Source organism: Rattus norvegicus, chromosome 10 (genome assembly GCF_021556685.1).
Source record: "Rattus norvegicus strain SHRSP/BbbUtx chromosome 10, alternate assembly SHRSP_T2T, whole genome shotgun sequence".
In the NCBI taxonomy this organism is placed as follows: Eukaryota; Metazoa; Chordata; class Mammalia; order Rodentia; family Muridae; genus Rattus; species Rattus norvegicus.
In genome coordinates, this window is record NC_141543.1 from 70055389 (window position 1) to 70079262 (window position 23874).

Consider the following 23874-nt stretch of genomic DNA (forward strand, 5'->3'; position numbering starts at 1 on the left):
GTGTGTGTGCATATGCATTAACATTGCTGATCCTTTGAGTACAAGTGTGTTCCTCAGACACTTTCTTTTTTCTCCATTGAGACAGGGTCTCTCATTGGTTTGACGCTCACTAAACAAGCTGAGTTGTCCCTGCTTCCCCCGACATTGCAAGTGTGCATCTCCAAGCCCTGTTTTTTTATGCAGGCACCGCAGATCAAATCCAGGGTCTCATGCTCACCAGTCAAGCAACATTCCACAACAAACTCTGAGAGATTATTCTAGAGATAGAAAGTCTCACTGAAAGCCTGGCATGGTGGCTCACACCTCTAATGACAACACTTGGAAGGCTGAGGCAGGAGGATTGCCTGGGCAATCTAAACCAGTCTAGGCTATGGAATGAGACTTGATCTTAAATGGCCTGCCAAAACTTATTGGAAGATGTTAAAAAGCCATGGGTTTCTGGACCTAGTGCCACACACCTGCAATCCCAGCACTAGTGAGGCTGAGGACTGCCACAGCTCAGACACCAGCCTGAGCCACATGGCTGTTTCTTTTTTCTCCCAGACTCGTCTCTAGGGTTGAAGAGATGCAGATTTCTCATCCTGCTTTCTCTAAGTTGGGAAGATGGTGTTCTTAAGGATTTAAGCGACTTCCCAGGGGTCTTACACAAATGGCTGATTTCAAACTTCAACCTAAGTCTTGGGAGCCCAAATGGTCTTGGAGCCACACTGCAGCCATCAACCTCCAGAGGAGACAACAGAAGGCAGAGGTGTCAGCACAGGGACGGATCTGCTGATCGAGATTGGCTAGGATGCTTGTCCCTCCCAGTTTCACGCCCTGGGGGAGGGCAGGACACACATTACTGTCCTTTAACTTGGGCAAGGTAGGGTTGGGGATTGGACAGAGCAAAGGTGTCTGGCAGAGAACGACACATCCCTGCTTTCCCTGACTGCTGACCGTCCCTCCCAGTTATGTGTGTCCTGACATATATTCACATGAATTTCCTCAAACATCAAAAGGCACGTCCTCAGGACAGAGTTCCTTGAGACGGGATGAGGGCCAGGGAGGAGCTCACAGGGTAAAGGGCAATCAACAGGAGATCTGGAAGCAGAGGCAGGAGCATCAGGAGTTCAAGGCCAACCTGTGTTACGTGAGACATTGTACAACAGACAGAAGAAACCATGGTGTCGGTGTTGAGTCTATCAGGAAGGTTCTCTGGATGAGGAAGCCAGGAACAAGTGCAGGCGCAGTGAGCAGAGAAGCACACTCAGCCCTTCAAATGCTGGTGCTCGCTGGACCCCTTAGGAGTTTGAGTTAGCCAGAAATGTCTCCTCCACTCACCCCAACAGTTCTCAGTTATTCTTTCTGCCTAGGTGACCTACACCAGTTGTACCAATGAAATCATTTCCCTTGGGGCAGGTGGGATGCCTCAGACCTCCTCTAAAGTGCCTGGAATTTATCTCCTTACTGTGGTGTCAGCATGTCCAGCCTAAACCAGGTCCCAGGGACCATTTTCCTGGTGCAAACCTGGGGAAGACTCTAGGGTCTAAACCTAGAAGGGCCAAAGATCAAAGGGGCTGAACAGCGCAAGGAGAGCCACCACCTTTCTCTTAATCCGAGAGTGATTACTTCTAGGGGCAACCAATGTAAAAAGCATGATCTTTTCCATGGTAAGGCATGTTCTGGCGGTCCCTGCACCCCAAGAAGTTGATCCCCAGAGACTTGCATCTGCATTCACACTTTTAAAGCATCCTATTTCCTAAACCTCTGTTCCCGAAAAAAATAAAAATGTTGCAATGATCTGAGGTTCTCCAGCCCTAGCACAATTGCGGGTGTTTCCCCCTTAATTACAGATGCATGCTGGGAGGAGGCCAATCTGGTGGTAAATGAAGCAAGGACTTGTCAGGGAGAAGGAAGATGAAAAGAAGGCTCCAGTCTCATGTTTTGCCAGAAGGAGAAGGAACACAGCGTCCTCACGCTCACGGCTCTCATACTAAACTTAGCCAGCTCCCAGGGTTCCAGAGTTGGCAAATCAGCTCGTGGGGTCCTAATAAACATCCATGGTGCGGTGACTCACTGACAGCAACCATGTGCAGGATGTAGCTGCTTTCAGTCAGCCCGTCCTAGGTGGGGCTAGGCTGAGGCCCCCTTCACATAGCAGGCTCCTAGATGGGGAAGTGGGGACAAACAGATATCATCTGAAGAGCCAAAGAGGCCTGCAGGTGACAGAGCCCAACACAGGAGAAGAAGGCTCAATGCCTGGGGAGTAAGGAGACAGTTCCGTGAGGTCACACAGTGAGGGGATGAGCCATCTTGGGACTTCATCTGATGGGACTTCATGACCATCAGGGCACGGAACAAGGGAGACAGTGTCACATGGAAATCCTCTCCTTGTGACCACAGATAGTGGGTCAATAATAGAAGGTGGTTTCTAGGAGGATCCAGGGTGTGCCCTTCATCCTGGCGCTGATATGGTCAGGTTGCTCTGGCCAGACTGTGCCAAAGATTATAATCGGCTCCAAGACCTAAGTTCCTCAAGGTGTGGATGGACTCTGGACTCGTCAGTAGTCGGATAGCTACATGTCAACCTACCTGCTGCCTGTCGATTGCATCAGATGCTCTGCAGAGGCTGGGACATCTCGGAAGAACCACCAGCCATAGTAAGGTAGAGAGAGGCTTCCCAGGCTGGATAGGCACCGGGAGTTCCTTACAGAAGTCAGGAAGAGCTCATCTGGGCAGCAAATTGAAGTTGGTTTGAGAGGCTGAGAAGATGCCCAGACTAGGGAGTGAGAGACCCTGAAGGCTGGGGGCTAGAATGGGACTAAAATGGCCCTGAACAAGGTAAGAATTATGGGCTGCTCTGCCTGGGGGTCTGGCTTCCAGGGAAGTCACAGAGCTAAGTGAAGTGTCTTTGCAGAGCATCCTCGTGAAGGAGTTGGTCACATTCAAGAGGTCCCAAGGGAAGAACAAGGTTAATAAGAGGGGTCTACGGAAGTCCGTCCAACACAGGGTAAAGCTCTCTGACAGCCCTACTAAAGCTGTCTGGCAGTATACAGAGGTAGTGAGTTCCCCAGCAACGGGAGGCTTCAAGCAGATCACTAACCTCGTCTGCCTTCTGGGTCGGTTCCCCCCTGAAGACCTGTGGAAGGAAACAAGCAGAAACTCAGCTCTGCTCTTTACAGGGCAGCACTCAGAGACCAGGAAAGGCTGAATACTGTGCCCAAGGTCACCAGAAAGCAGCGGGACCAGAAACAGCCTTGTCTGCCCCACCACCCAAGCTCCAGACTTTCCCATCTGGCTTCCCAATTGGTGTCCCGACTGGTGCTATTTTTAACTGGCTCCCTTGGCCAGGATGGAGGAATGACTACAGCTTGGGCCCGTATTGGCTTCGGGAGCCCAGGTGAGGCTGGGAGGGAGCCAGCGCCTTGCACCCAGGCTTGTCAACACTAATTGCTTGTCGTGTGTGGCTAAGGGAAGATGAGAGTGTGCCACACAGTTACCCAGCCTGGTGTTGTCCCTGCGCCTGTGAGGAGGACGTGTCTCAGAGCTGCAGGTATGCGCTCTGACGTTAGGGTTCTACCCAAAGGAAACCATCTTGATTTCATCTAAGGAACGTTTAAGATGCACAGGAGAATATTGTCCTCCAGGCCACTAGGGGGACCCAGCTGAACCACCATAGAGCTTTGCCTTCTGAAGTAAATTTCCGCAAACATCTGCGTACCTCTGGCTAGGCAAGGAAGCTCATACCTGTAATCCAAGTACTTATGCAGGGCAGGCAGGAGGGTCAAGGATTCACAGACAGACAGAGCAGCATGAGACTTTGTCTAAAAAAAAAAAAAGAGGAACTGGTAAGATGGCTCTGACTTGCTGCCAAGTCTGGCCACCCTAGTTTGATTCTTGGAACCCACATGATGGAAGGAGAAACCTGATCCCTTCAAGGTGAACCCTCCACACTAAATAAATAATAATGAAAATAAAAGGGAATGCAATAAAATCAGCCCGAAGCTCCTTGAAGACATTTGTGATTATTACTGTTGTTTCTTAGATTTATTTTTATTTATATGTGTTTGTTTCCGAGTGTGTGCTGTGTGTGCAGGTGCCCTCTGAGGCCAAAAGAAGGCTTTGAATCTCCTAGAGCTGGCGTTACAGGCAGTTGTGAGCTGCCCACTTCTGGGCTGGGAACTGAACTCTGGTCCTCTGGAAGAGCAGAGTACTCTTAACCACTGAGCATCTCTCCAGCACAGATATAATCTTAATATTCTAAAAATGGTGTGTGTGTGCATGAATTGTGGGTGCATTCATACCCATGTGTATGGTATGTAACACTGGGGTTACAGGGGCTACGGTCATGTGCATGGCTATACCTGACTCTTTTCATGGTTGCTGAGAATTGAACTCAGGTCCTTATGTTCACCTGCTAAGCCAGCTCTCCAGCCTGAAATCGCTTTGTGTTTTTGCCCCCTGGGGTGCTGGAGACAAAACCCAGGGTGTTATGTATGCTACACAAGTGCTTTCTCCCCAAGCACACACACGTTACACAAGTGCTCTCTTACTGAGCTACAGCTTTGGTCCTTTTTTACATGTGATTGGGAGAGGGGATGTTTGTTTTGGTTTGTTTGGGTTGGTTTTTCAAGACAGGGTTTCTCTGTGTAGCTCTGGCTGTCCTGGAACTCACTCTGTAGACCAGGCTGGCCTCGAGTTCATAGAGATCCACCTGCCTCTGCCTCTTGAGTGCTGGGATTACAGATGTGTGCCACCACCACCTGGTGTTTGCTTTGTCTTTTTGACAGGGTCTCACTATGTAACACCGGCTAGCTTGAAACTCAGAGGGATCTACCTGCCTCTGCCCCGCCTCCTGAGTACTGTCATTGAAGGTATGACTAGCACACCCAGCCTATAGGACATTGAACTCTTAATCCTCCTGTCTTCGTCCCCAAGGTCTGAAGTTACAAACGTTACTACACCTGACTCTCTCTTCATTTTTACTGTGTGCATTAATTGTGTATTGATCCTTTTGAGTGAGCTACCAAAGTGGATGCTGAAAAGCAAACTCTCATCCACTTCACAAGAAGTGCTTTCACCCGTTTAATCATCTCCCCAGACCCCATCAAGTCAGCTCTTGGCTTCCTGATCCGAGGAATAACGCGTGATATTTGTCTTTCTGCTTCTGGCTTATTCACTTAATGTAACACTTTAGCCCTAAGTATCTTCCCGCAAATAACAGGATTCCATTCTCTATGGGTGAATACTATATATACTATTCCACTGTATGTGGAATAGTCTTTTGGCTATATACATATATGCACACACACACACATATATATATATTTGGATATACATACATATATACCATATACATAGACATGGGCATCATATACATATACATCATATACACATACACATATACATATAAACTCTTGTTGCTTATTCTGTGATTCAGGGTTCTCTAGAGAAACATACATGCATATAGCATATATGTCTGTATTTGATTAAATATAAAATATATATTTGGTTATATTTTATATATTTTGGTTATATATTGTATATAATATATTATTTATGCACAGTGTTGTCCTTGTCCATTAATCTGTTGATGGTGGCTATGCTGGCCTTACATGTTATGGGCCTGCAGGTATATGTGTGGCGTTCTGACATCTTTTCTTTTGGGTATCTATCCAGAAATCATATATATGGATCATATATCTGTCTTTAGGATTTTGTTGTTGTTTGGGGGGTTGGGTATGTGATAATCAGAGTCAATTGTCTCTTCGTTGGTTGGATCCAGGGGATCAAACACAGATCCATAGACTTGGTGGCTGATACTTTAACCCACTAAGCCATCTTTCTAGCCTCCTACTTTTAGCTTTGAGGGGGACCTCCAGGCTATAGAACAGAAATCCTCAAATATTGCTACTCGCAGGAAGGAATGGCTCTTTCCTCATGACCCACAGACTGAAAGTGTGCACACCAATGCTGAGCTCACTGTGGGCACGCTCCTGCAACTCGCTATTCTACTTAGAAAGCCCACATTGATCCCAACACACGCCTAACTGATTTAATTTATTCATTCACGGGTCAAAAGATCGGTAATTTAAAAACCACTATGACTTCAGGAAAGGGCCTCAGAACTTCTAGCTAACAGGAAGTCAGAATAAACAAAGATGATGGAAATGTTTAAGAACAAGGGAGGGACTGGGGACGTAACTTAGTGGGGAGAGCGCTTGCCGGTATGAAGCCCTGAGTTCAACCTCAGTATCAAGGAATCCTAGACCAGCAGCACACACCTGCAAAGCCAGCACTGGGGAGGTGGAGGCAGGAAGATCAGCTACTTGGTGAGTTTGAGGCCAGGCTGGGCTACTAGAGACCCTGTTTAAAATAAACAAAGAACGAAAAAGAGTAAAATTGGCTATGGTGGCTCATACCTGTAAGCACAGCACTTAGAAGACGAAGGCAAAATTGCTATGAGTTCGAGGCCAACCTAGGCTATATAATGAGACCCTGCACCCTGCCCCTCCATATATGTGTGTGTGTGTATATGTGTGTATATATGTGTGTATGTGCATATATGATGTCTGTGTCTGTGTATATGTATATGTATATATGTGTGTGTGTGTGCATATATGATGTCTGTGTGTGTGTATATGTGTATATATGTGTGTGTGTATATGTATATATATATGTGTGTGTTTATATATATCATATATGTGTGTGTGTGTGTGTGTGTGTGTGTGTGTGTGTTTATTGAGCCACCAATAATTCTAGCACTCCAGAGGCTAAGGTGAGAACTATTGCTATGAGTTGGACACCAGCTTGGGTTACGTAGTAAGACCCTGTTTTGAAATAAATAAAGTGGGGTTGGGGATTTAGCTCAGTGGTAGAGCGCTTGCCTAGCAAGCTCAAGGTCCTGGGTTCGGTCCCCACCTCCGGAAAAAAAAATAAATAAATAAATAAAGTAAGTAAGTAAGTAAGTGGGAAGGGACGGACAGGGTGAAGGCAGTGAGGTCAGAGAGTAGGAGAGAATGTCACACAGCCACAGCATCATCCACAAGGACTGCCACAGAGACGGCCACACCGGATGAAAACTGAAAGTGGGAACTCTATTCCAAGAGGCTAAGGGGGAAGAGATGAGGGAAATGAAAGCAGAACATAGTTGTCTCTCTTCAAGAAAGTCTGAAAGAAAAGAGAAAGTACATTCCCTTTAGGAAAACAGAGACAAAGGGTCAGGACATGGGAGACAGGGCCATGTCCCAATAGAGAGGGGCTGAAGCATCTAAAACCCTGCCCATTAATCATGGAGGGTGTGAAACAATTGGATGGGGTGCTCGAGGACAAGATGGTACACAGTAAAACAGTCTAAAAACACACTATAATACAGTACAATGCAATGTAACACAGTGTGCAGTACAGTACAATGCAATGCAATACATTACAGCCCTCCCCGGGGTCTGTTAGGGCCTCTGGCAGAGGTGAGACTGGAGTGGAATTATGAGATCCTACTCTTGAGGCCAAGGCCCTGACCTTGGGGTCATAGGCAGACACTCTCATAAAATGATAGTCTTTTTCTCCCCTAAATTTTGCTGCTTAGAGGGTTGGGGATTTAGCTCAGTGGTAGAGCGCTTGCCTAGCAAGTGCAAGGCCCTGGGTTCGGTCCCCAGCTCCAAAAAAAAAAAAAAGAAAGAAAGAAAGAAAAGAAAAGAAAAAAATTTTTTTGCTGCTTAGCCCAGGCTAGCTTCTAACTCTAGTCATAAGCTTTTTGAGTGTTGAGATGGTGGATATGTCCCCACCATACCTGGCTGAATACTACTTTTGCCAGAATACACCATTTATGTTCTCTGAAGACCACTATAACATTAACTTGTCCTGAGAATCTGTGAGAAAATGTCTACTCGCCAACACAGGGCACCAATGACAAAGCAAAGGGACAACTCCATCCCAGTCAGGCTCTGACAGACCAGGGGGTTCCCAGTATTAACTGGAAGCCTGGGAACATCCTGGAGTTACAGTCATGGAGTCTGTAACTGTGCGGGCAGGAAGCGGGCTCTGTGCAGCACCGTGTGAGGCATCCCTCCCAGCCAGCTGAGGCGATGGCTTCCTTTATAGATGGAGGTGCCAAGGTGCAGAAGTGAGACTGGTTCCCTGCTGGGCCTGGACAAGGGTTGCCCATCTCTTAACTGCTGGACAGTACTCGGGCTCCTCATGGGGAGTTTCCTGGGTTTAAATTCTCAGGGGCTCAGGTGAGGATGGGGGTTTCTCCCTCTGAGGGAGTACAAGAGACACAGGAACAGAAGCACAGTTAGAACCCTCAGCCCCACCCACAGGAGAGAATGGACTTTATTACATGCCTGGCAAGATGGAGGGCAGCTTCTCTATTTAATTGCATTCTATTGTTATTATTGTTGTTGTTGTTGTTGTTGTTGTTGTTGTTGTTCATAGTGTTATTTATTTACATTCCAGACATGCTCCCTTCTGGTCCCCCCTGCACACATTTCCTCATCCCATTTTCCCCCTTGCCTCTGAGAGGGTGCTTCTTCCCTGCCCCCTACATCCCCCTTCCCTGCAGCCTCAAGTCTCTCAGGTTAGGTGCATCTTCTCCCACTGAGGCAAGACCAGGCCTCTTCTGCTATGTATGTGCTGGGGGGAACTCCACTCTTAGGTGGTAGCATCGGCCCTTCATGATGGTCGCATTGAACCAGGTTTTTGTTTTGTTCTGTGAGGGATTTCTTGTACTTATTTTTTTCATTTATTTATTAAGATTTTTGGGTCAGAGTCTCCCATAGGCAGGCTGATCTCAAACTTGCTATGTAGTAGTAGAGGAAGACCTTGAATTCCTGATCCCCCTGCCTCCACTTTCCAAGTGCTGAGACCGCAATTGTTTGACATCACGTCGGCAGGGCAGCTAGAGGCTAATGAGTAGGTAGAATCCATGTCCCGGCATTTCTAAAAAATATTTTTCAGTTACATTTTTTATTTGTGTGTGTGTGTGTGTGTGTGTGTGTGTGTGTATGTCTGTGTGTGTCTGTGTGTGTGTCTGTGTATATATGTCTGTGTGTGTCTGTGTATGTGTGTGTATATGTCTGTGTGTGTCTGTGTATGTCTGTGTGTGTCTGTGTGTATGTGTGTGTATGTGTGTGTATATGTCTGTGTGTGTTTCTGTTTATGTTGTCTGTGTGTATGTATGTCTCTCTGTGTGTCTGCGTATGTGTGTCGTGTGTCATGTGTGTGTGTGTGTGTGTGTGTGTGTGTACACATGTGTAGGTGCCACAGTGCACTGGTGAAGGTCAGAGGACAACCCATGGGATTCAGCACTTAGCAGCCCCCGCAGCTCTCTGGACTCTTATTTTTACACAGCCAACCACTTTCTAACTTCTTCATAGCCCGCCTGCCTCCCAGGAGGCTGAGTGACTCACACTAAGCCAATCGAAGGGTCTTGTTTGTCAGGCAGTGCCATGAAGGGAGGGCTGCATGGATGAGGTTGGACCAAATCATAGCTCTTCCCAGGAGCTACCAGCTTGAGCTGAGGAATCTTTCCTCTTCCTGTCTGGTAATCTAAAGGAACCAGTTCAATGCTCCTGAGAACATATTTCCTGCCACTAAGATCACCACTCCCAGGTGATGAAGGTAGAAACTTTCTCCCACAAGTCACATTCCTCTCCCCCACCCCCAGCCCCCATGACCAGAGTGACTTTTCAGATGCAAAGAATTCCAGAAGGTGCCATTTCCTCGGTTGGTTTGGTGCAAAGTTCCTTTGGAGTATTTTAGCCCAATGTGATGTTCTTTGACCCCAGATGGCTGTCTTTTTTTTTTTTTTTTTCGGAGCTGGGGACCGAACCCAGAGCCTTGCGCTTCCTAGGCAAGCGCTCTAACCACTGAGCTAAATCCCCAACCCGCCCCAGATGGCTGTCTTAAGTCATCTTCAATGATGGCAATCCTCAAGTCCATGTTATAGACAGAAAAAGGAGGTAAGACGCAAGGGCAAGCAAGACCTTTAAAGAACATTCTAGAAGCCCTAGTCCAAAGGTGCCACTTACATTTCAATGGACATTCCTACACACAGGGAATGAAGGGAAAACATAGCTCCCACCTCAGCAATAAAAACTCTGTTACTGGGGTTGGGGATTTACCTCGGTGGTAGAGCGCTTGCCTAGCAAGCGCAAGGCCCTGGGTTCGGTCCCCAGCTCCGAAAAAAAAAAAAAAAAAAAAAAAAAAACAAACAACTCTGTTACTAAAGGAGGAGGGGGTGAGATGGCATGGTGGGAGAAGCAGGGAGCCTCCCTCAGGGACATCACATTTTTCGTCCCCTTCTTTGTCCTATGGACCAACAGCATCCTTTTCTCCTTAAGTGAGTTGGATTTCAGTCACCTGCAACCGGGCTACAGATGCCCTACATCAGGGACTCTTGTGTCTCCCTGGCTTCCTGCCCAGGGTTTTTCTCCCAAATTCCTATGTTGCTTTGAGCAGAAACTTTTGGCACAAATCTCGCCCTTACTCATGCTCCGACTAACAGCACACTGTAATTTCCATGCCAACTTGTTTCCCGCCCTTTGGGGATCCTGGCAGGAGGCCTGAGGCAGGCCCTGCCCCACCTCCATCGGATTTAGATCTGATTATGGGGGATTGTAGTGCCACCCGACCCCGCCAATCTACCCACTCAAAATAGAAGGAAAACTAGACACTATTTGCTTTCGAAGCTGTCCATGCCGCTGTCCTGACTTTCAGTGGGAGGGGTCCAGGAAGCCTTGAGTGGAAGGCCTAAGACCCACAGTTAGCATGGGGTAGGACCATCTATTTGCCCAATAGGAGACAAACTTCAGTAGTTAGCCGGCCCCTTGTCACTGATGGCTGGCCTCGAGAGGGGCAGGGCCAGCCCCATTCCTTCTACCCGGGCCTTCCCTCATGGGATGGGAAGGAAATCCAGTGCAGTCTTCCCCAGGCTTGCATCCCAGCCAATTCCCACACACAGGCTATGTTTGCTCCAAGCAGCAAGGTGTGCAGGGAAGCTGTTCTGAGACCAGAGCTGGGCACCACTTCCACCGTCTGACCACCATGACGGTCACTTGACCTCGAAGGCCCTGAAAACCCTAGCTAGCACCTCAGACTCGTGTTTCTTTGCTTACTCATTCATCACCTCCTTCACTCCCTCACATCTCTCAGGGCCTGCTCCTCCAGAAAGGCTCATGTGCTAAGAGCCAAGGCTTGACCGGTAAAGGCCTAAGTTCGAATCCCCACCTAGAGCTGAGCATAAGGACTCATGCCCGTAACCCCAGCTCTCATATGCTGAGATAGGACCCCTAGCTAAGGGGCGCCTAGCCACACAGTAACCCCAGGTCTCAAAAGCAAACCCATGAACAATGCTGGGGATATAGCTCACGGGGAGAGTGCTTGCTTCTTAGCTGGGTTAATTCCAAGCACTGGGAAATAAAAGTCAAACGACCCAGTGATGCACACCTGTAATCCTGGCCCTGAGGAGGCAGAAAAAGGGGGAGAGGAGTCATGGTCAGCCCGGCTTCATAGGGAATTTAATCCTTGGAGTCCATGAGCCAGCTCCACAAAGCTGACCTCTGACCTCTACTTGCATCATGTCAGGTGCATGTACACATCACACCACACTCGTGCACACACACACACCCACACAAACATATACCACACTCAGCACACACCACACCAGAGCACATACACATGCCACACACACAAACTCATATACCACACACACCATACCAGACTCACACACACACACACACACACACACACACATATACTCACACACAAACATACACATCAGACCACACATACATACACACCACACCAGACCACACACACACACACACACACACACATACAAATACATGCAACACAACACACATACAACCACACAGACACACAGATTTAAAAATAAAACAACCAAACCAATTCCCACTTATCACTAACTAGCTACATGATTTGGGGCAAGTGATTCTTTCTAATTTAAATGTTATGCATAAAATTTCGCCTGCATGTGTAAGTGTGCACCATTTGCATGCCTGGTGTCCACAGAGGCCAGAAGAGGACACTGAGTCTCCTGCAGCTAGAGTTACAGAGGGTTGTGAACCTTACACGTGGCTGCTCGGAACTGTACCCAGTCCTCTGGAGGAACAACCGATGCTGGTAACTGGCCATTTCTGCAGTCCTAGGGAAGGAACTTAATCTCTGCACACCTCCATTTCTCGTTTGAAAACGGAGATAGGGATTTCCCCCTCACATGGTGATTATAAAAGTTAAACTAGGAAACACAGGAATAAACCAGACATGGTTATGTATGCCTGCAATCCCAACACTTGGGAGGTGGAGACAAGGTACAGAAACTCAAGGCCAGTCTCATCTCCATACTGAATTCAGGGCCAGTCTAGACTACAAGAGACCCTGTAAAAACATACAAACCCCCACAAACAAGCAAAAACACCATACCACGGTGGTTGTCAGGAGAGACAGTGGCAACCCTGTGCTGATGGCACTGATGGCACTGATGGTGTTGGTGCTGTGCTGACACGAAACAAAAGATGCCCAGGAAGTCATGGCCACAGTGCCCATGGTCTGGTGGATGCTGTCCACCAAAGCACATGTAACAAGGACAGTGTAACACGTTTCCGTATGTGAGAACTCCTGAGGAAGGGTCTGCCTTTCCTACGTTTTTATTGATTTTTCTAGTATAGGAGATAAGACCCAGGGCCTCCTGAACACTATGTAAGCAGTCTGGCACTGACCCACACGCCTAACCAGTGATGACATCAGGATATTCCCAACACCCAGTATCACTCAGTCCACACAGCTAGGGTGGAGTTTAGGGATCCTGAGTACACAAAGCAAGGTGGGCTTAAATCCCAAGGTTCCTTGGTCGCTTAGGGTACCTCCCATCCTGGGATGATTTACCATCCAAATCTCTAACTGCTGGCAGAGGAGACATATCTTCCTAACAGACCATAATCCTGTTCAGACGAGCCACTGTCTCCCACCCTTGCTCCATCCTTCCCAGCCCAGGAGCAAGCCAGACTCTGTACTCCCTGCCCAACGTTTATATCCCCAGCTATTTATAACCCTGGCTTACAGCAGCCTGAGACTGACGCTGAATGGGTGGTGAGAAATCTGGCCTCGAAATCTTGCAGCAGCCCCAGCGGCCCCTGGCATCCATTCGAACATTTTGTCTTGCAGACTCTGGCTTGCTTTCTCTGTATGGGCTTGTGTCTCTCTGGCTTCACAGGGCACCGTGCCTTCTGCAATGCCCAAGGAAGGTGATAGGAAGACCAGAAGACACCACAATGTTCTGAAGGGCACAAGCACTGGCTGCTCCAGCTTAGCTGTGCACTCTTGCAAAAGTTGCTTAACCTCTCTGTCAAGTAAGGAAATTATATCCCACAGTTGGGTTGCTAACAGGACGGAGAAGGTGGGGTGGCTTTGTGTGTTTGGGCAGTGCTGGGGATGGAACCCAGGCCTTTCCATGGACCAGGCAAGTGCTCCACCACTGAGCTACATTCTATCCATGACTTCGTGTTTGAGCAGCTCTCTACAGCAAGGTGGGGGGCACACATTGCTACATCTTGTCTTTTCCCTACTTCTCCCAAATAATCCTGGACTACAAAAGATCTGAATCCATGGCCCCCATGTTGTTCTTGAGGGGTGTCACTGAAAAAGGAGATCAACTTGAGGAAGAGCCTTGCCACCCCACCCCTCAGGTGGCTGTTGGTTCTCACTCATGTTGACTTGAGCCACAGATGGTCTTATAGTCAAGGGCAGAAGCTATGCCAAGTGGATCCTGTGTGACCACAGAAGCTTCAGCGTATCTGGAGGGGACAGGAAAATGTACATTTAGAAGCTCATGAAAAAGAACATGGCACCGAATGGGAATTGAGATGGTGACTTGATCGCAGACCTCTTGCTGATGATACTAAGACATGGTCTCTGGGTGACTTTGTGGCAGCTTCAAGACAGGGCCTTGGTGAAAGAAGGTAGGCTAAACTCACATAGTCAGGAGGGGAAACGATAGACTCAATAAACTAGCATGAGGCTCTACTGGGAAGCTCAGAAGTCTCCAGGAGGCATGCTAAACAGAGCAGGTTAAGCACCTAAAAACATGCCACTCCTGGTTTTCACACTGCCCCCTGGTGGCTGGGAGGCCTAGGACAGCCATTTGGCATAAACAAATAGGCCATGATTTTTGTATGCTGAAGAACAGAGAGACCTTCTGTTGGTTTTCGGGGACAGCAAGGCAGGTGTGAACAGAGAAACAAAGCTGAGAGACTGGTCAGCTGTCCCTACTGCCCCTCATACCAGGCCAGGCCATGGCTTGGGGTACCAGAGGTTACATGCTGTAGGAGACTTCAGCTCAGTAAGCTGGTACCCTCAGGCTCCTACTTCACTCTCTGAAACACAGAGTCTGCATCTGTATGGAGAGAGAGAGAATAAAAAACAACCCAGAAACAGAGACAGAGAGAGACAGAGAGACAGAGAGAAACAGAGAGAGACAGAGCCCAAAGACATTTTAGGCAGAGCCAAAATAGTTTGAAAAACTAAACAGTATGGTGAGACCTGAACACACTGGCATTTCCTTGGCAAGGAGGAATGGGCCGGCAGAGTCACCCCACCCCAGCACCCTTCCCTGCTTTCAATTTCTGTCACAATGTGGTACCAGCTCCCTGAGAGAGGCTGGCAGCTGCGAGGTTGGCTGCAGGCCCATACCACGCTCCAAAGCAGAAGCAGGCCCACCCTGTCCCAGCGGCAGCCATTCACCCCCTCCCATTCCTGTCTTTCAGAGACTCTCGCCTCTCTTTGTCTTCTGGTTCTAGAAACAGTTCCCTCTCACTGGAGAAAACTCTAAAACCTCCTTGCTCAGTCACTGCATAACTCAAACTGCTTGGGTCCCCCAGGGTGCCGAGTGTCTCTTAGCCATGTGTCCCTGTTTCCCAGCCTTGCCTGACAGGGAAATGGGCATCTCAAAAGGATGAAGATAGCCCCAAGGGGGGAATCAAAACTGGAGGGCTAGCCTGATGCTCTCTAGCTCTGCTGCTGGATCTCAGGAAACAGTCAGAGTTCTCTGTCCACAAGACATGGACCTGACTACATTACTCAATTAGAAGTAGTCCAAGAAACCTGCCTCAAGGGCGGACATCCCAGAAGCCAGCCTTTCCAGCAGAACACTCCTCTTGCCTCCACTGTGACTCCTCGAATCCCCCAAACCCCCTACCGTACCTCAGAGGAGCAGGCCCAATGAGTGCGCTTGCTCTGTCATCCACTGTCCTTTGAGTTAAAGTACTGTATCCCTCTTTAACTTCACTGTGACCCTTTGAAGTCTCCTATTGTCTTAGCTAGGGTTTCCATTGTTGTGAAGAGACACCATGGTCACAGCAACTCGCATAAAGGCAAACATTTAATTGGGGCTGGTTTATAGGTTTAGAAGTTCAGTCCATTATCATCATAGGTGGGAGCATGGTAGCATCCAGGCAGGCATGGTGCTGGAGGAGCTGAGAGTTCTACATCTTCATCTGAAGGCCTATAGGAGAGGACTGGCTTCCAGGCAGCTAGGAGGAGAGGGTCTCAATGCCCACCCTCAAAGTGACACACTTCCTCAACATGGCCACACCTACTCCAACAAGGCCATACCTCCTAATAGTGCCACTCCCTGGGACAAGAATATTCAAACCACCACACCTATCCTATACTTGTGGAAATTGAAGTGACTTACCGTGTGGGTCACACAGATGTCGGAGGTGAAATTCAAACACAAACAACTCTAATTTCAGAGCCAATGCTCTTTGATTTATGTCCCAGCCCAGGGTAAGATATAAGTGGCAGTGACTACAACTGTCTTTTGAATCTGAGTGGACTTTATGCTAAGGGGAAGTCATATACAGCAAGACCTGCCACTGTCACCCGAATGGTAAGATATTCTGGAGTTTTCGGTGTACAAATAGAAGACAGTCAGACCGGTGTGAAAAAAGGCAATGTGCTTAGACCTGGGTCTGAAGGCCAGTGCTCTGATAGGACAAAGTGTGTGTGTGTATGTGTGTGTGTGTGTGTGTGTGTGTGTGTGTGTGTGTACATGCATGCATGTTTCCAGTATAGCCAAGTGGAAATTCAAAAATACAAAAAATACAAGACTGCATGATATTCTGCAGTGTTTCAGCTTAGGAAGTAAAAATCCAGTGGGTACTTTGAGCAATAGAACAACAGGAAATAATGCTAAGCTGCTCTGAGAATATTAAAAATAAACTATTAGGGGCTGAGCATGGTAGCACACTCCTTTAGTCCCAGAACTTGGGGGTCAGAGCAGGCAGATCTCTATGGGTTTGAGGCTAGCCCAGTCTACATTGCAAGTTCTAAGACAGCCAAAGCTACATAGAGAGACCCTGTCTCAAAAAACCAAAGTTAATGGGGTTAGGGATTTAGCTCAGTGGTAGAGCGCTTGCCCAGCAAGCACAAGGCCCTGGGTTCAGTCCCCAGCTCCGAAAAAAAAAAAGAAAGAAAGAAAAAAGAAAAAAAACAAACAAACCAAAGTTAAATAATCAGCAATCAGGACCAGACATGGTAGTGCTTGCCTTTAATCCTGTAAAGTAGATTTCCCTTGAACTCACAGAGGTCTGTCTGCCCTGCCTTTGAAGTATGGAGATCAAAGCTGCCCACTACCACCCATTTCTGTGAACGGGAATCTCTCTCAAGAATGAAGATAACTGGGATGGAGAGAGGCTCGACAGTTAAGAGCACCGACTGATCCCTTAGCAGACCCAGGTTTGATTTCCACAACCCACATGGTGCTCACAGCCATCTGTAACTCCGGCTCTAGGGGTGCCGATGCCCTCTTCTGGCCTCTGAGAGTGCTAGGCCCACACAAGGTGCACAGGTGGAAGATGAAGGGCAGCAAAATGGCTTAGTGGATGAAAGTGCTTGCTGCCAAGCCTGGAGACCTGGGTTCAATCCCCAGGACCTGTAGAGTGAGAGAAAAGAACCAGTCCCCCAACTTATCCTCTGCCTCCACAAGTGGGTCATGCCGTGTGCGTGTGTGTGTGTGTGTGTGTGTGCGCGTGCGTGCGTGTGTGTGTGTGTGTGTGCGTGTGTGTGTGCATGTGTGTGTGCGCGCTCGTGTGTGTGTGCGCGCGCGTGTGTGTGTGCGCGTGCGTGCGTGTGTGTGTGCGTGCGTGTGTGTGCATGTGTGTGTGCGCGTGTGTGCGTGTGTGTGCATGTGTGCATGTGTGTGTGCGCGCGTGTGTGCGTGTGCGTGTGTGTGCATGTGTGTGTGCGTGCGTGCGCGTGCGCGCGTGCGCGTGTGCATGTGTGTGTGCGCGCGCGTGTGTGTGTGCATGTGTGCGTGTGTGCATGTGTGTGTGCGCGTGTGTGTGTGCGTGTGTGCATGTGTGCATGTGTGTGTGTGCGTGCGTGTGTGTGTGTGCGTGTGTGTGTGCATGTGTGTGTGTGCGCGTGTGTGTGTGCATGTGTGTGCACGCGTGTGTGTGTGCGCGTGTGTGTGTGTGCGTGTGTGCATGTGTGCATGTGTGTGTGTGCGCATGTGTGTGTGTGCGTGTGTGCATGTGTGCATGTGTGTGTGTGCGCGTGTGTGTGTGTGCATGTGTGCATGTGTGTGTACGCGTGTGTGTGTGTGCGTGCGTGCGTGTGTGTGTGCGTGTGTGCATGTGTGTGCGCGTGTGTGTGTGCGTGTGTGCATGTGTGCATGTGTGTGTGTGCGCGTGTGTGTGTGTGGTGTGTGTGTGCGTGTGTGTGTGCATGTGTGTGTGCATGTGTGTGTGCGTGTGTGTGTGCATGTGTGTGTGTGCGCGCGTGTGTGTGTGCGCGCGTGTGTGTGCGTGTGTGCATGTGTGCATGTGTGTGTGCGTGTGTGTGTGTGCGCGTGTATGCGTGTGTGTGTGCGTGTGTGTGTGCGTGTGTGCATGTGTGTGCACGTGTGTGTGTGCGTGTGTGCATGTGTGCATGTGTGTGTGCGCGCGTGTGTGTGTGCGTGTGTGCATGTGTGTGTGGTGTGTGTGCATGTGTGCATGTGTGCGTGTGTGTGTGCGTGTGTGTGTGTGTGCGTGTGTGCATGTGTGTGTGTGTGCAGAAATAAATAAAATGTGTTTTTTTAAGTGATTAAAGGAATCCGTTAATTAGAAAAAGAACAGGGATGTGGCCCAATTGGCAGAGCACTTGTCTATGTGCACGAAGTCCTAGGTTTGGTTCTTAGCATCACATAAACCATGGGTGGTGGCACTTATCTGTAATCTCCACACTTAAGCAGAGGCAGGAGGATCAGAGGTTCCAGGTCGTCCTTTGCTCTGCAGTGAGTTGTAGGCCGAGCTACAATGCATAAGACATAAGAGCCTGTTTCAAAACAAGGGAAAAAAGAAAGAAGGTGAAGATAGCCACGCCTCTAATCCCAGCATTCCAGAAGCAGAGGCAGGAGGATCTCAGAGTTAGATGTCAGTCTGCTCTATAGAGTGAGTTCCAGGACAGCCAGGACTACACAGAGAAACCCTGTCTCAAAAAAAAAAATAAATAAAATAAAATAAAATAAAATAAAATAAAAACCTAAAGAAAAGAAAAAAGTGAAGATAATTTGAAGATGTTAATGGGTGGTGATAGTGGGGACAGAATTCACTCTCCAAAGGCCGATGTTGTATGAAGTGCCAAAAGGGATCTGAGGAGAAATACTCCCTTACAGAAACACATATCTACGAATCAGAATGAAGTGACCTAGATGTGATTATTCTTCCTCTTAAACTCTCCAAATAGATGTTACTGTTTGAAGACTACAGTGTAGCTCTGCCCTGTAGAGTTTAACGCATGTGACTGGGACAGCTTAAAGAATGGTGTGTGTGTGTGTGTGTGTGTGTGTGTGTGTGTGTGTGTGTGTGTGTGTGTGTGTAACGGTGACTGTGGTAAACAGCAGACTCTAGCTCATCAATATTAACTCCAAGTAGACCTTGAAACCACAAAACCACTAAAGAAACCACTAGAAAATGCCCAGAAACAATGCATAAATTAAGGCCCAGTGTGGTCATGCATGCCTCTCATCCCAGAACTCTGGAGGAGGATCGGGAGTTCAAGACCAGCCTGAGCTGCACAGCAAAATCCTATTTAAAAGAAGAAAAAGGAAAAGCAAACAAGGAATTTTTCTCTTTTGTGTGTGCATGTGCGTGTGTGTGTTTATGTGTTCCAGAGCCCACAGATGCCAGAAGAGGGTGTCATGTCCCCTGGAGCTGGAGCTGGGATGGTTGTGAGCTGCCATGTGCATGCTGAGAGTGAAACAGCATCTTTGGCAAGAGCAGAAGGCATTCTTAACCTCTGAGCCTTCTCTCCAGCCGAAGAGGAGGAATTCTAAGAATGTTTTCGAGAACATTTGGAAACGGCATTGTTGTGCTGCTGACCTGTAAGTGGGCACCAATAGTCACGGTCAAAGCTGTCATGAGGTGGAGAGGGGAGGGAGGACGCTTTCTACCTAGCTCTGGAGGACTAGCTAATGTTGTCAGGTCACAACAAGAGATAGCCTCCACTCATACGACCGCTGGGACTAACCCTGACCCTTCCTGTCCGGATCTCACAGTTCAGAAGGCGTCCTTCCCACTCCCGACCCTTCTGCCTTCCTTGTTTGCTATTTCTTATTCATACTTAACCAAGGGCCTAGGAAGGGCAGAGCAGCTGAGGTTCTCTGACGAGTTTGTGCGGACACACAACACTGTCAAGTCTTCCCTCAATCTGTTTCCATAGCTCTGGGCTGCATAGTTGCATCCACTCCCCTGCTCCCTAGGCTCATGTCAGCCAATGTTTGCCCTGACAATGCTTCTGGAGCCTCAGACACAAGCAAAGCAATGAAAGAGAACAGAAGGCAGAGAGAGAGAGAGAGAGAGAGAGAGAGAGAGAGAGAGAGAGAGAGAGAGAGAGAGAGAGCGCAAGGGAGTTATAGGCCCTTCAGATGTCGGAACTCCCCTTGGCTTCTGAGGTCCTGACCACCCAGCACAGATCTGCATGTTCTCCATAGCCACGAAGATGAGCTTATTGGCTCATTCATTCATTCATTCATCCATCCATTCATTCATGCATGCTTTCATTCATTAGGTACCAGGGACCAACTCTCTACCAGATTCTGGGAGTACAGAAATGGGAAATGGAGAGGGGGCAGATAGGACTGGGCAGAGGGAAGGGAGGGGAGCTTTGGTCTGATGAATTGTATGAGAGAAGAAAAAAAGAAATGGAAACCAGTATTCCCCTCACATCCAACCTCCCAGTTGGCTAGTGAACTTGAACTTGTGGGACTTGTGAGTAGGTGTATCATAGTGGTGAGTTCTTCACAATGCACCAAGTGCACCAAGATGACAGACGTGGCAGGAGGCTCCCAGGGGAGGGGCAGCATCTGTGACAAACCCTCAGGTATGTAGAAGCCAAGTGACAAAGGGGAACCAGCCTGCGTGGTGGTGCACACCTACGATCCCAGCATTCAGGAGGGAGGAGGAACAGAATCAAGAGATCCAGACCAGTCTGGGTTACACTTCAAATGGGGAAGCCTGTTTTGAGCCATTGTCTCAGAACCAGCTATACCTGGTAAGAAACAACTTAAAGGAGTTCGTTTGGCTTACAGTTTGAGGAGATACAATCTGTCGTTGGGGCAGGAAGGCTTAGTGACAGAAGCTGGAAACCGTTGGTCACACTGCATCTGTAGTCAGGAGACAGAGAATGAACGGGAAGTGGGGACAGGCTATAAAATCTCAAGGCCCACCCTGAGGGACCCTACTTCCTCCAGCAGAGGTCTACCTTGTAAAAGTTCAACAACCGTCCCAAAATGTCATCAGTGTTTTTCATGAGTCTGGGGGTGGAGTTTTCTGGTTTTCACAAACCAGAAAGTGAGCAGGCTATTGAAAAGGGAGTTCCGGGCTAGAGAGATGGCTCAGTGGTTAAGAGCATTGACTGCTCTTCCAGAGGTCCTGAGTTCAAATCCCAGCAACCACATGGCGACTCACAACCATCTGTAATGAGATCTGATTCCCTCTTCTGTTGTGTCTGAAGACAACTACAGTGTACTTATATATAATAGATTAAAAAAAAAACAAACAAACAAAAAAAAAACGCCTAGCAAGTGCAAGGCCCTGGGTTCGGTCCCCAGCTCTGAAAAAAAGAAAAAAAAAAAAAAAAAAAGAAAGGCCGGGGCGGGGGAAGAAGGGTCCCACTTTTTCGAAGGTTATAGGCTAGACTGCAGCCTACACTTCTGGGCATATGCAGAGCTTCATCTTGTGAGGAGGAGAGGGTGGGCAGGGAGACTTCAGAGGCATGTCAGATGGGAGCCAGGTGATGGTTCTTAGGAGAAAAGAAGTAGGCTGCACTGTCCTGGCAGTGGTTAGAAACATCTCAGAGACATCTCATTGTCTAGAAATGAGGGACAGAAGCCCTAACTTCCCTCTGAGATCAGTGGTGGCCAGTGTGGTAATTTAGGTGCCCCAGGCTTGGTGAGACCATGTTCCTCTGACAGACTTCCTTCTGTTTCCCTGGCTGTGCACACTGCTGTAGTCCCTTACTCAATTCTTTCCCAGATCTTTCTAGAAGCATTTGCATGTGTCTATCAAACTTTCTCACCCAAACATCCTCCTGATCTAGCAATCTGTGGTGTTCCTTGAGAGCTGGTGTAAAAGGTCTGGACGTATGATGCTACAGGTCTTCAGCTGCTGTGGCTGCCAGCGCTAAGTCTGACCAAAGAAGCTGCTTTGTTGAACCACGCTACCTGCCTCTCCCAGCCTCATTAAAGGGTCATGTAAACACTGTGTCTCAGAGGCTGAGAAGGAAAACAGTTCCTGGCTTTTCTCTGCAGATCCTTCCAGTATTTCCAATTTGCCCTCTGAAGGCTTATGCACTGAGCTCGTCATTGAGTGAGACTGATTGGCAACTCCAGGCTCGCCAGGACTTAGCACTGGCCCTGGTTTTATCAATGAAAACTCTCACATTCCAGGATACTATGAGGCACTAGCAACCTGGGATAATGGGCCTTCTATGGGAGACTGGAAGGAGATGGGGCAGGGCAAGACACCCCTGAAGGCAACCCACCTAGGGAGTCTGACTGTCCTAGAATTCCTTAGGAAACCTGTACCTGTGGTCAAATGAGCACACTTTCTGGAACTAGCAGAGGATGTGAACCAATACTAAGACACGAGACCACCACATGGGAAAGACAGCTTAGGAGGGGCTGTATGTGAGTCCCCACCTACCCATTGAACAGGTGTGAAAGCTGAGAGAGGTTACTCAGGACAAAGTCTTAGCTCTGTGATAAACAAAAAAAAGGGGGGCACCTCCTCCCCAGATTGGGGTGGAGGCTTCTCTGTCATCCCTCAACCCTTCAGCCTTTATCATCCACCAGAAGTCAGACTACTCTTGCTACCCATCCCAGATACTTCTGGGCACTTCTTGCTGATTCAAGAAGTTCTCCCCTGATTCAAACTTGTTTGACCTCAGTTTAACATCCTCAGTGCTTGTCAAGGAACAGGCGGACCAAAAGCACTGTCCTCAGGACAGCCGTCAAATGCCTGAAGAGTATCTCTCTGCCTGGGCCTGAGCTGTGTCCTGGCACCTCCTGCCCATCTGTGGAAATCCAGGCAGAGGCGAGGCTGCCTGCCCTGCTTCACAGAGCTAGAAGGTGTTTTTCAGAACCCGTAATCATCCATTCCTTTTTTAAAAAACTTAACCATATTCATTTATTTTTTGAGAAAGGGTCTCATGGACCCCCATGCTGGCTCTGCACTCTTTGTAGCTACATATGGCCTTGAACTTCTAATCCTCCTGCCTCTACCTCCTGACTGCTGAGGTTACAGGCATGTGCTACATGCTTACAGTTTGTGTAGGGCTGAAGCTCGAACCCTGAGCTTTGGGTGTGTGAGGCAAACGCTCTACCAACTGAGCTATATCTCTTGCTGTCTGCAACCTTCCTTCAGTCAGTTCTCTCAAACGTCTATGTTCGAGTCCCACAGCTGCCATAGCAAACAGGTACAGACAGAATAAACTCGGAAACATATTCTCAGCTCCGGAGGCTGGGAGTAGTCCATAGCCCTGAGTCTGCAGAGACAGCTGCTGTCCTGGTACTGCCAGGAGGGGCCTCCTTGCCTGTGCCTGGCTTCCCTGTATGTGGGAAGTTAATTAGTGGTGGTCTTCAGTCATATACATCCCTCTAATCTGCCCTTACCTTTATTGGCCTCTCTCTCTTTGTGTGGTCACATTTCTATATTGTCTTCTCTCTGTGTGTGTCTGTCCATATTTTCTTATAAGGCATCAGTTCCTAGACTCCTGGTCTAGTATCATCTTGTCTTAACTTGATACCACTAACAAAGATGCTAGTTCCAAATGTGGTCACATTTGGGGTTGATGTTTGTGTATCTTTGGTGGGGGGGGACACAATCCAACTCCACTCCAAATGTAGCTGAAACCAGTGTAGCCGCAGGAAATTGCTTGGCAATTGCCATGCATGGGGTTGAAATTATTTATATCTGAGCTATGAGGAAAAGCAGGGGCAGAATGCACAGGAATCCGAGGAGGCCTGCTGCCCCAGGCTTAGGGACAGAGTCCAGACGGAAAGCGGGTTTGTTCTCAGTTACCAGACTGTCTTGTGCTTTTCCTGGCTGCTCCTTCTGCCCTGCAGCCAGCAGGAGGGAAGGCGGTGCTCAGAGGAAGAAGCCAGGAGAAGCTCTGCTGGCCATGTGTGCATGAGCCCTGGGTGGTCGCAACATCTCTGTCTCGCCATGACTGTCAGTTCCACCATGATGAGCTCATCTGGGAGGCAGCAATTCAGTCTGCAGCCTGGGGATGCTTGGCTAGGATGATGGGGGCAAGGACAGGGATGTTTCTCAGAAGAAAGGAAAAAGATAAAGGAAGCTTTCCTGGCAAAGTGTAGTTCTGCACCGTCAGAGCCAC

General features: G+C 48.5%; 1 long non-coding RNA gene across 1 annotated transcript; it reads left to right on the forward strand.

Moving 5' to 3' along the window:
* Window positions 1-2477: 2477 nt before the first annotated feature.
* On the forward strand, window positions 2478-3993 carry LOC148002994 (uncharacterized). The gene is made up of 3 exons (XR_015632395.1): window positions 2478-2820; window positions 2897-2989; window positions 3162-3993. It is a non-coding gene; the product is annotated as an uncharacterized LOC148002994 (long non-coding RNA).
* Window positions 3994-23874: the final 19881 nt, after the last annotated feature.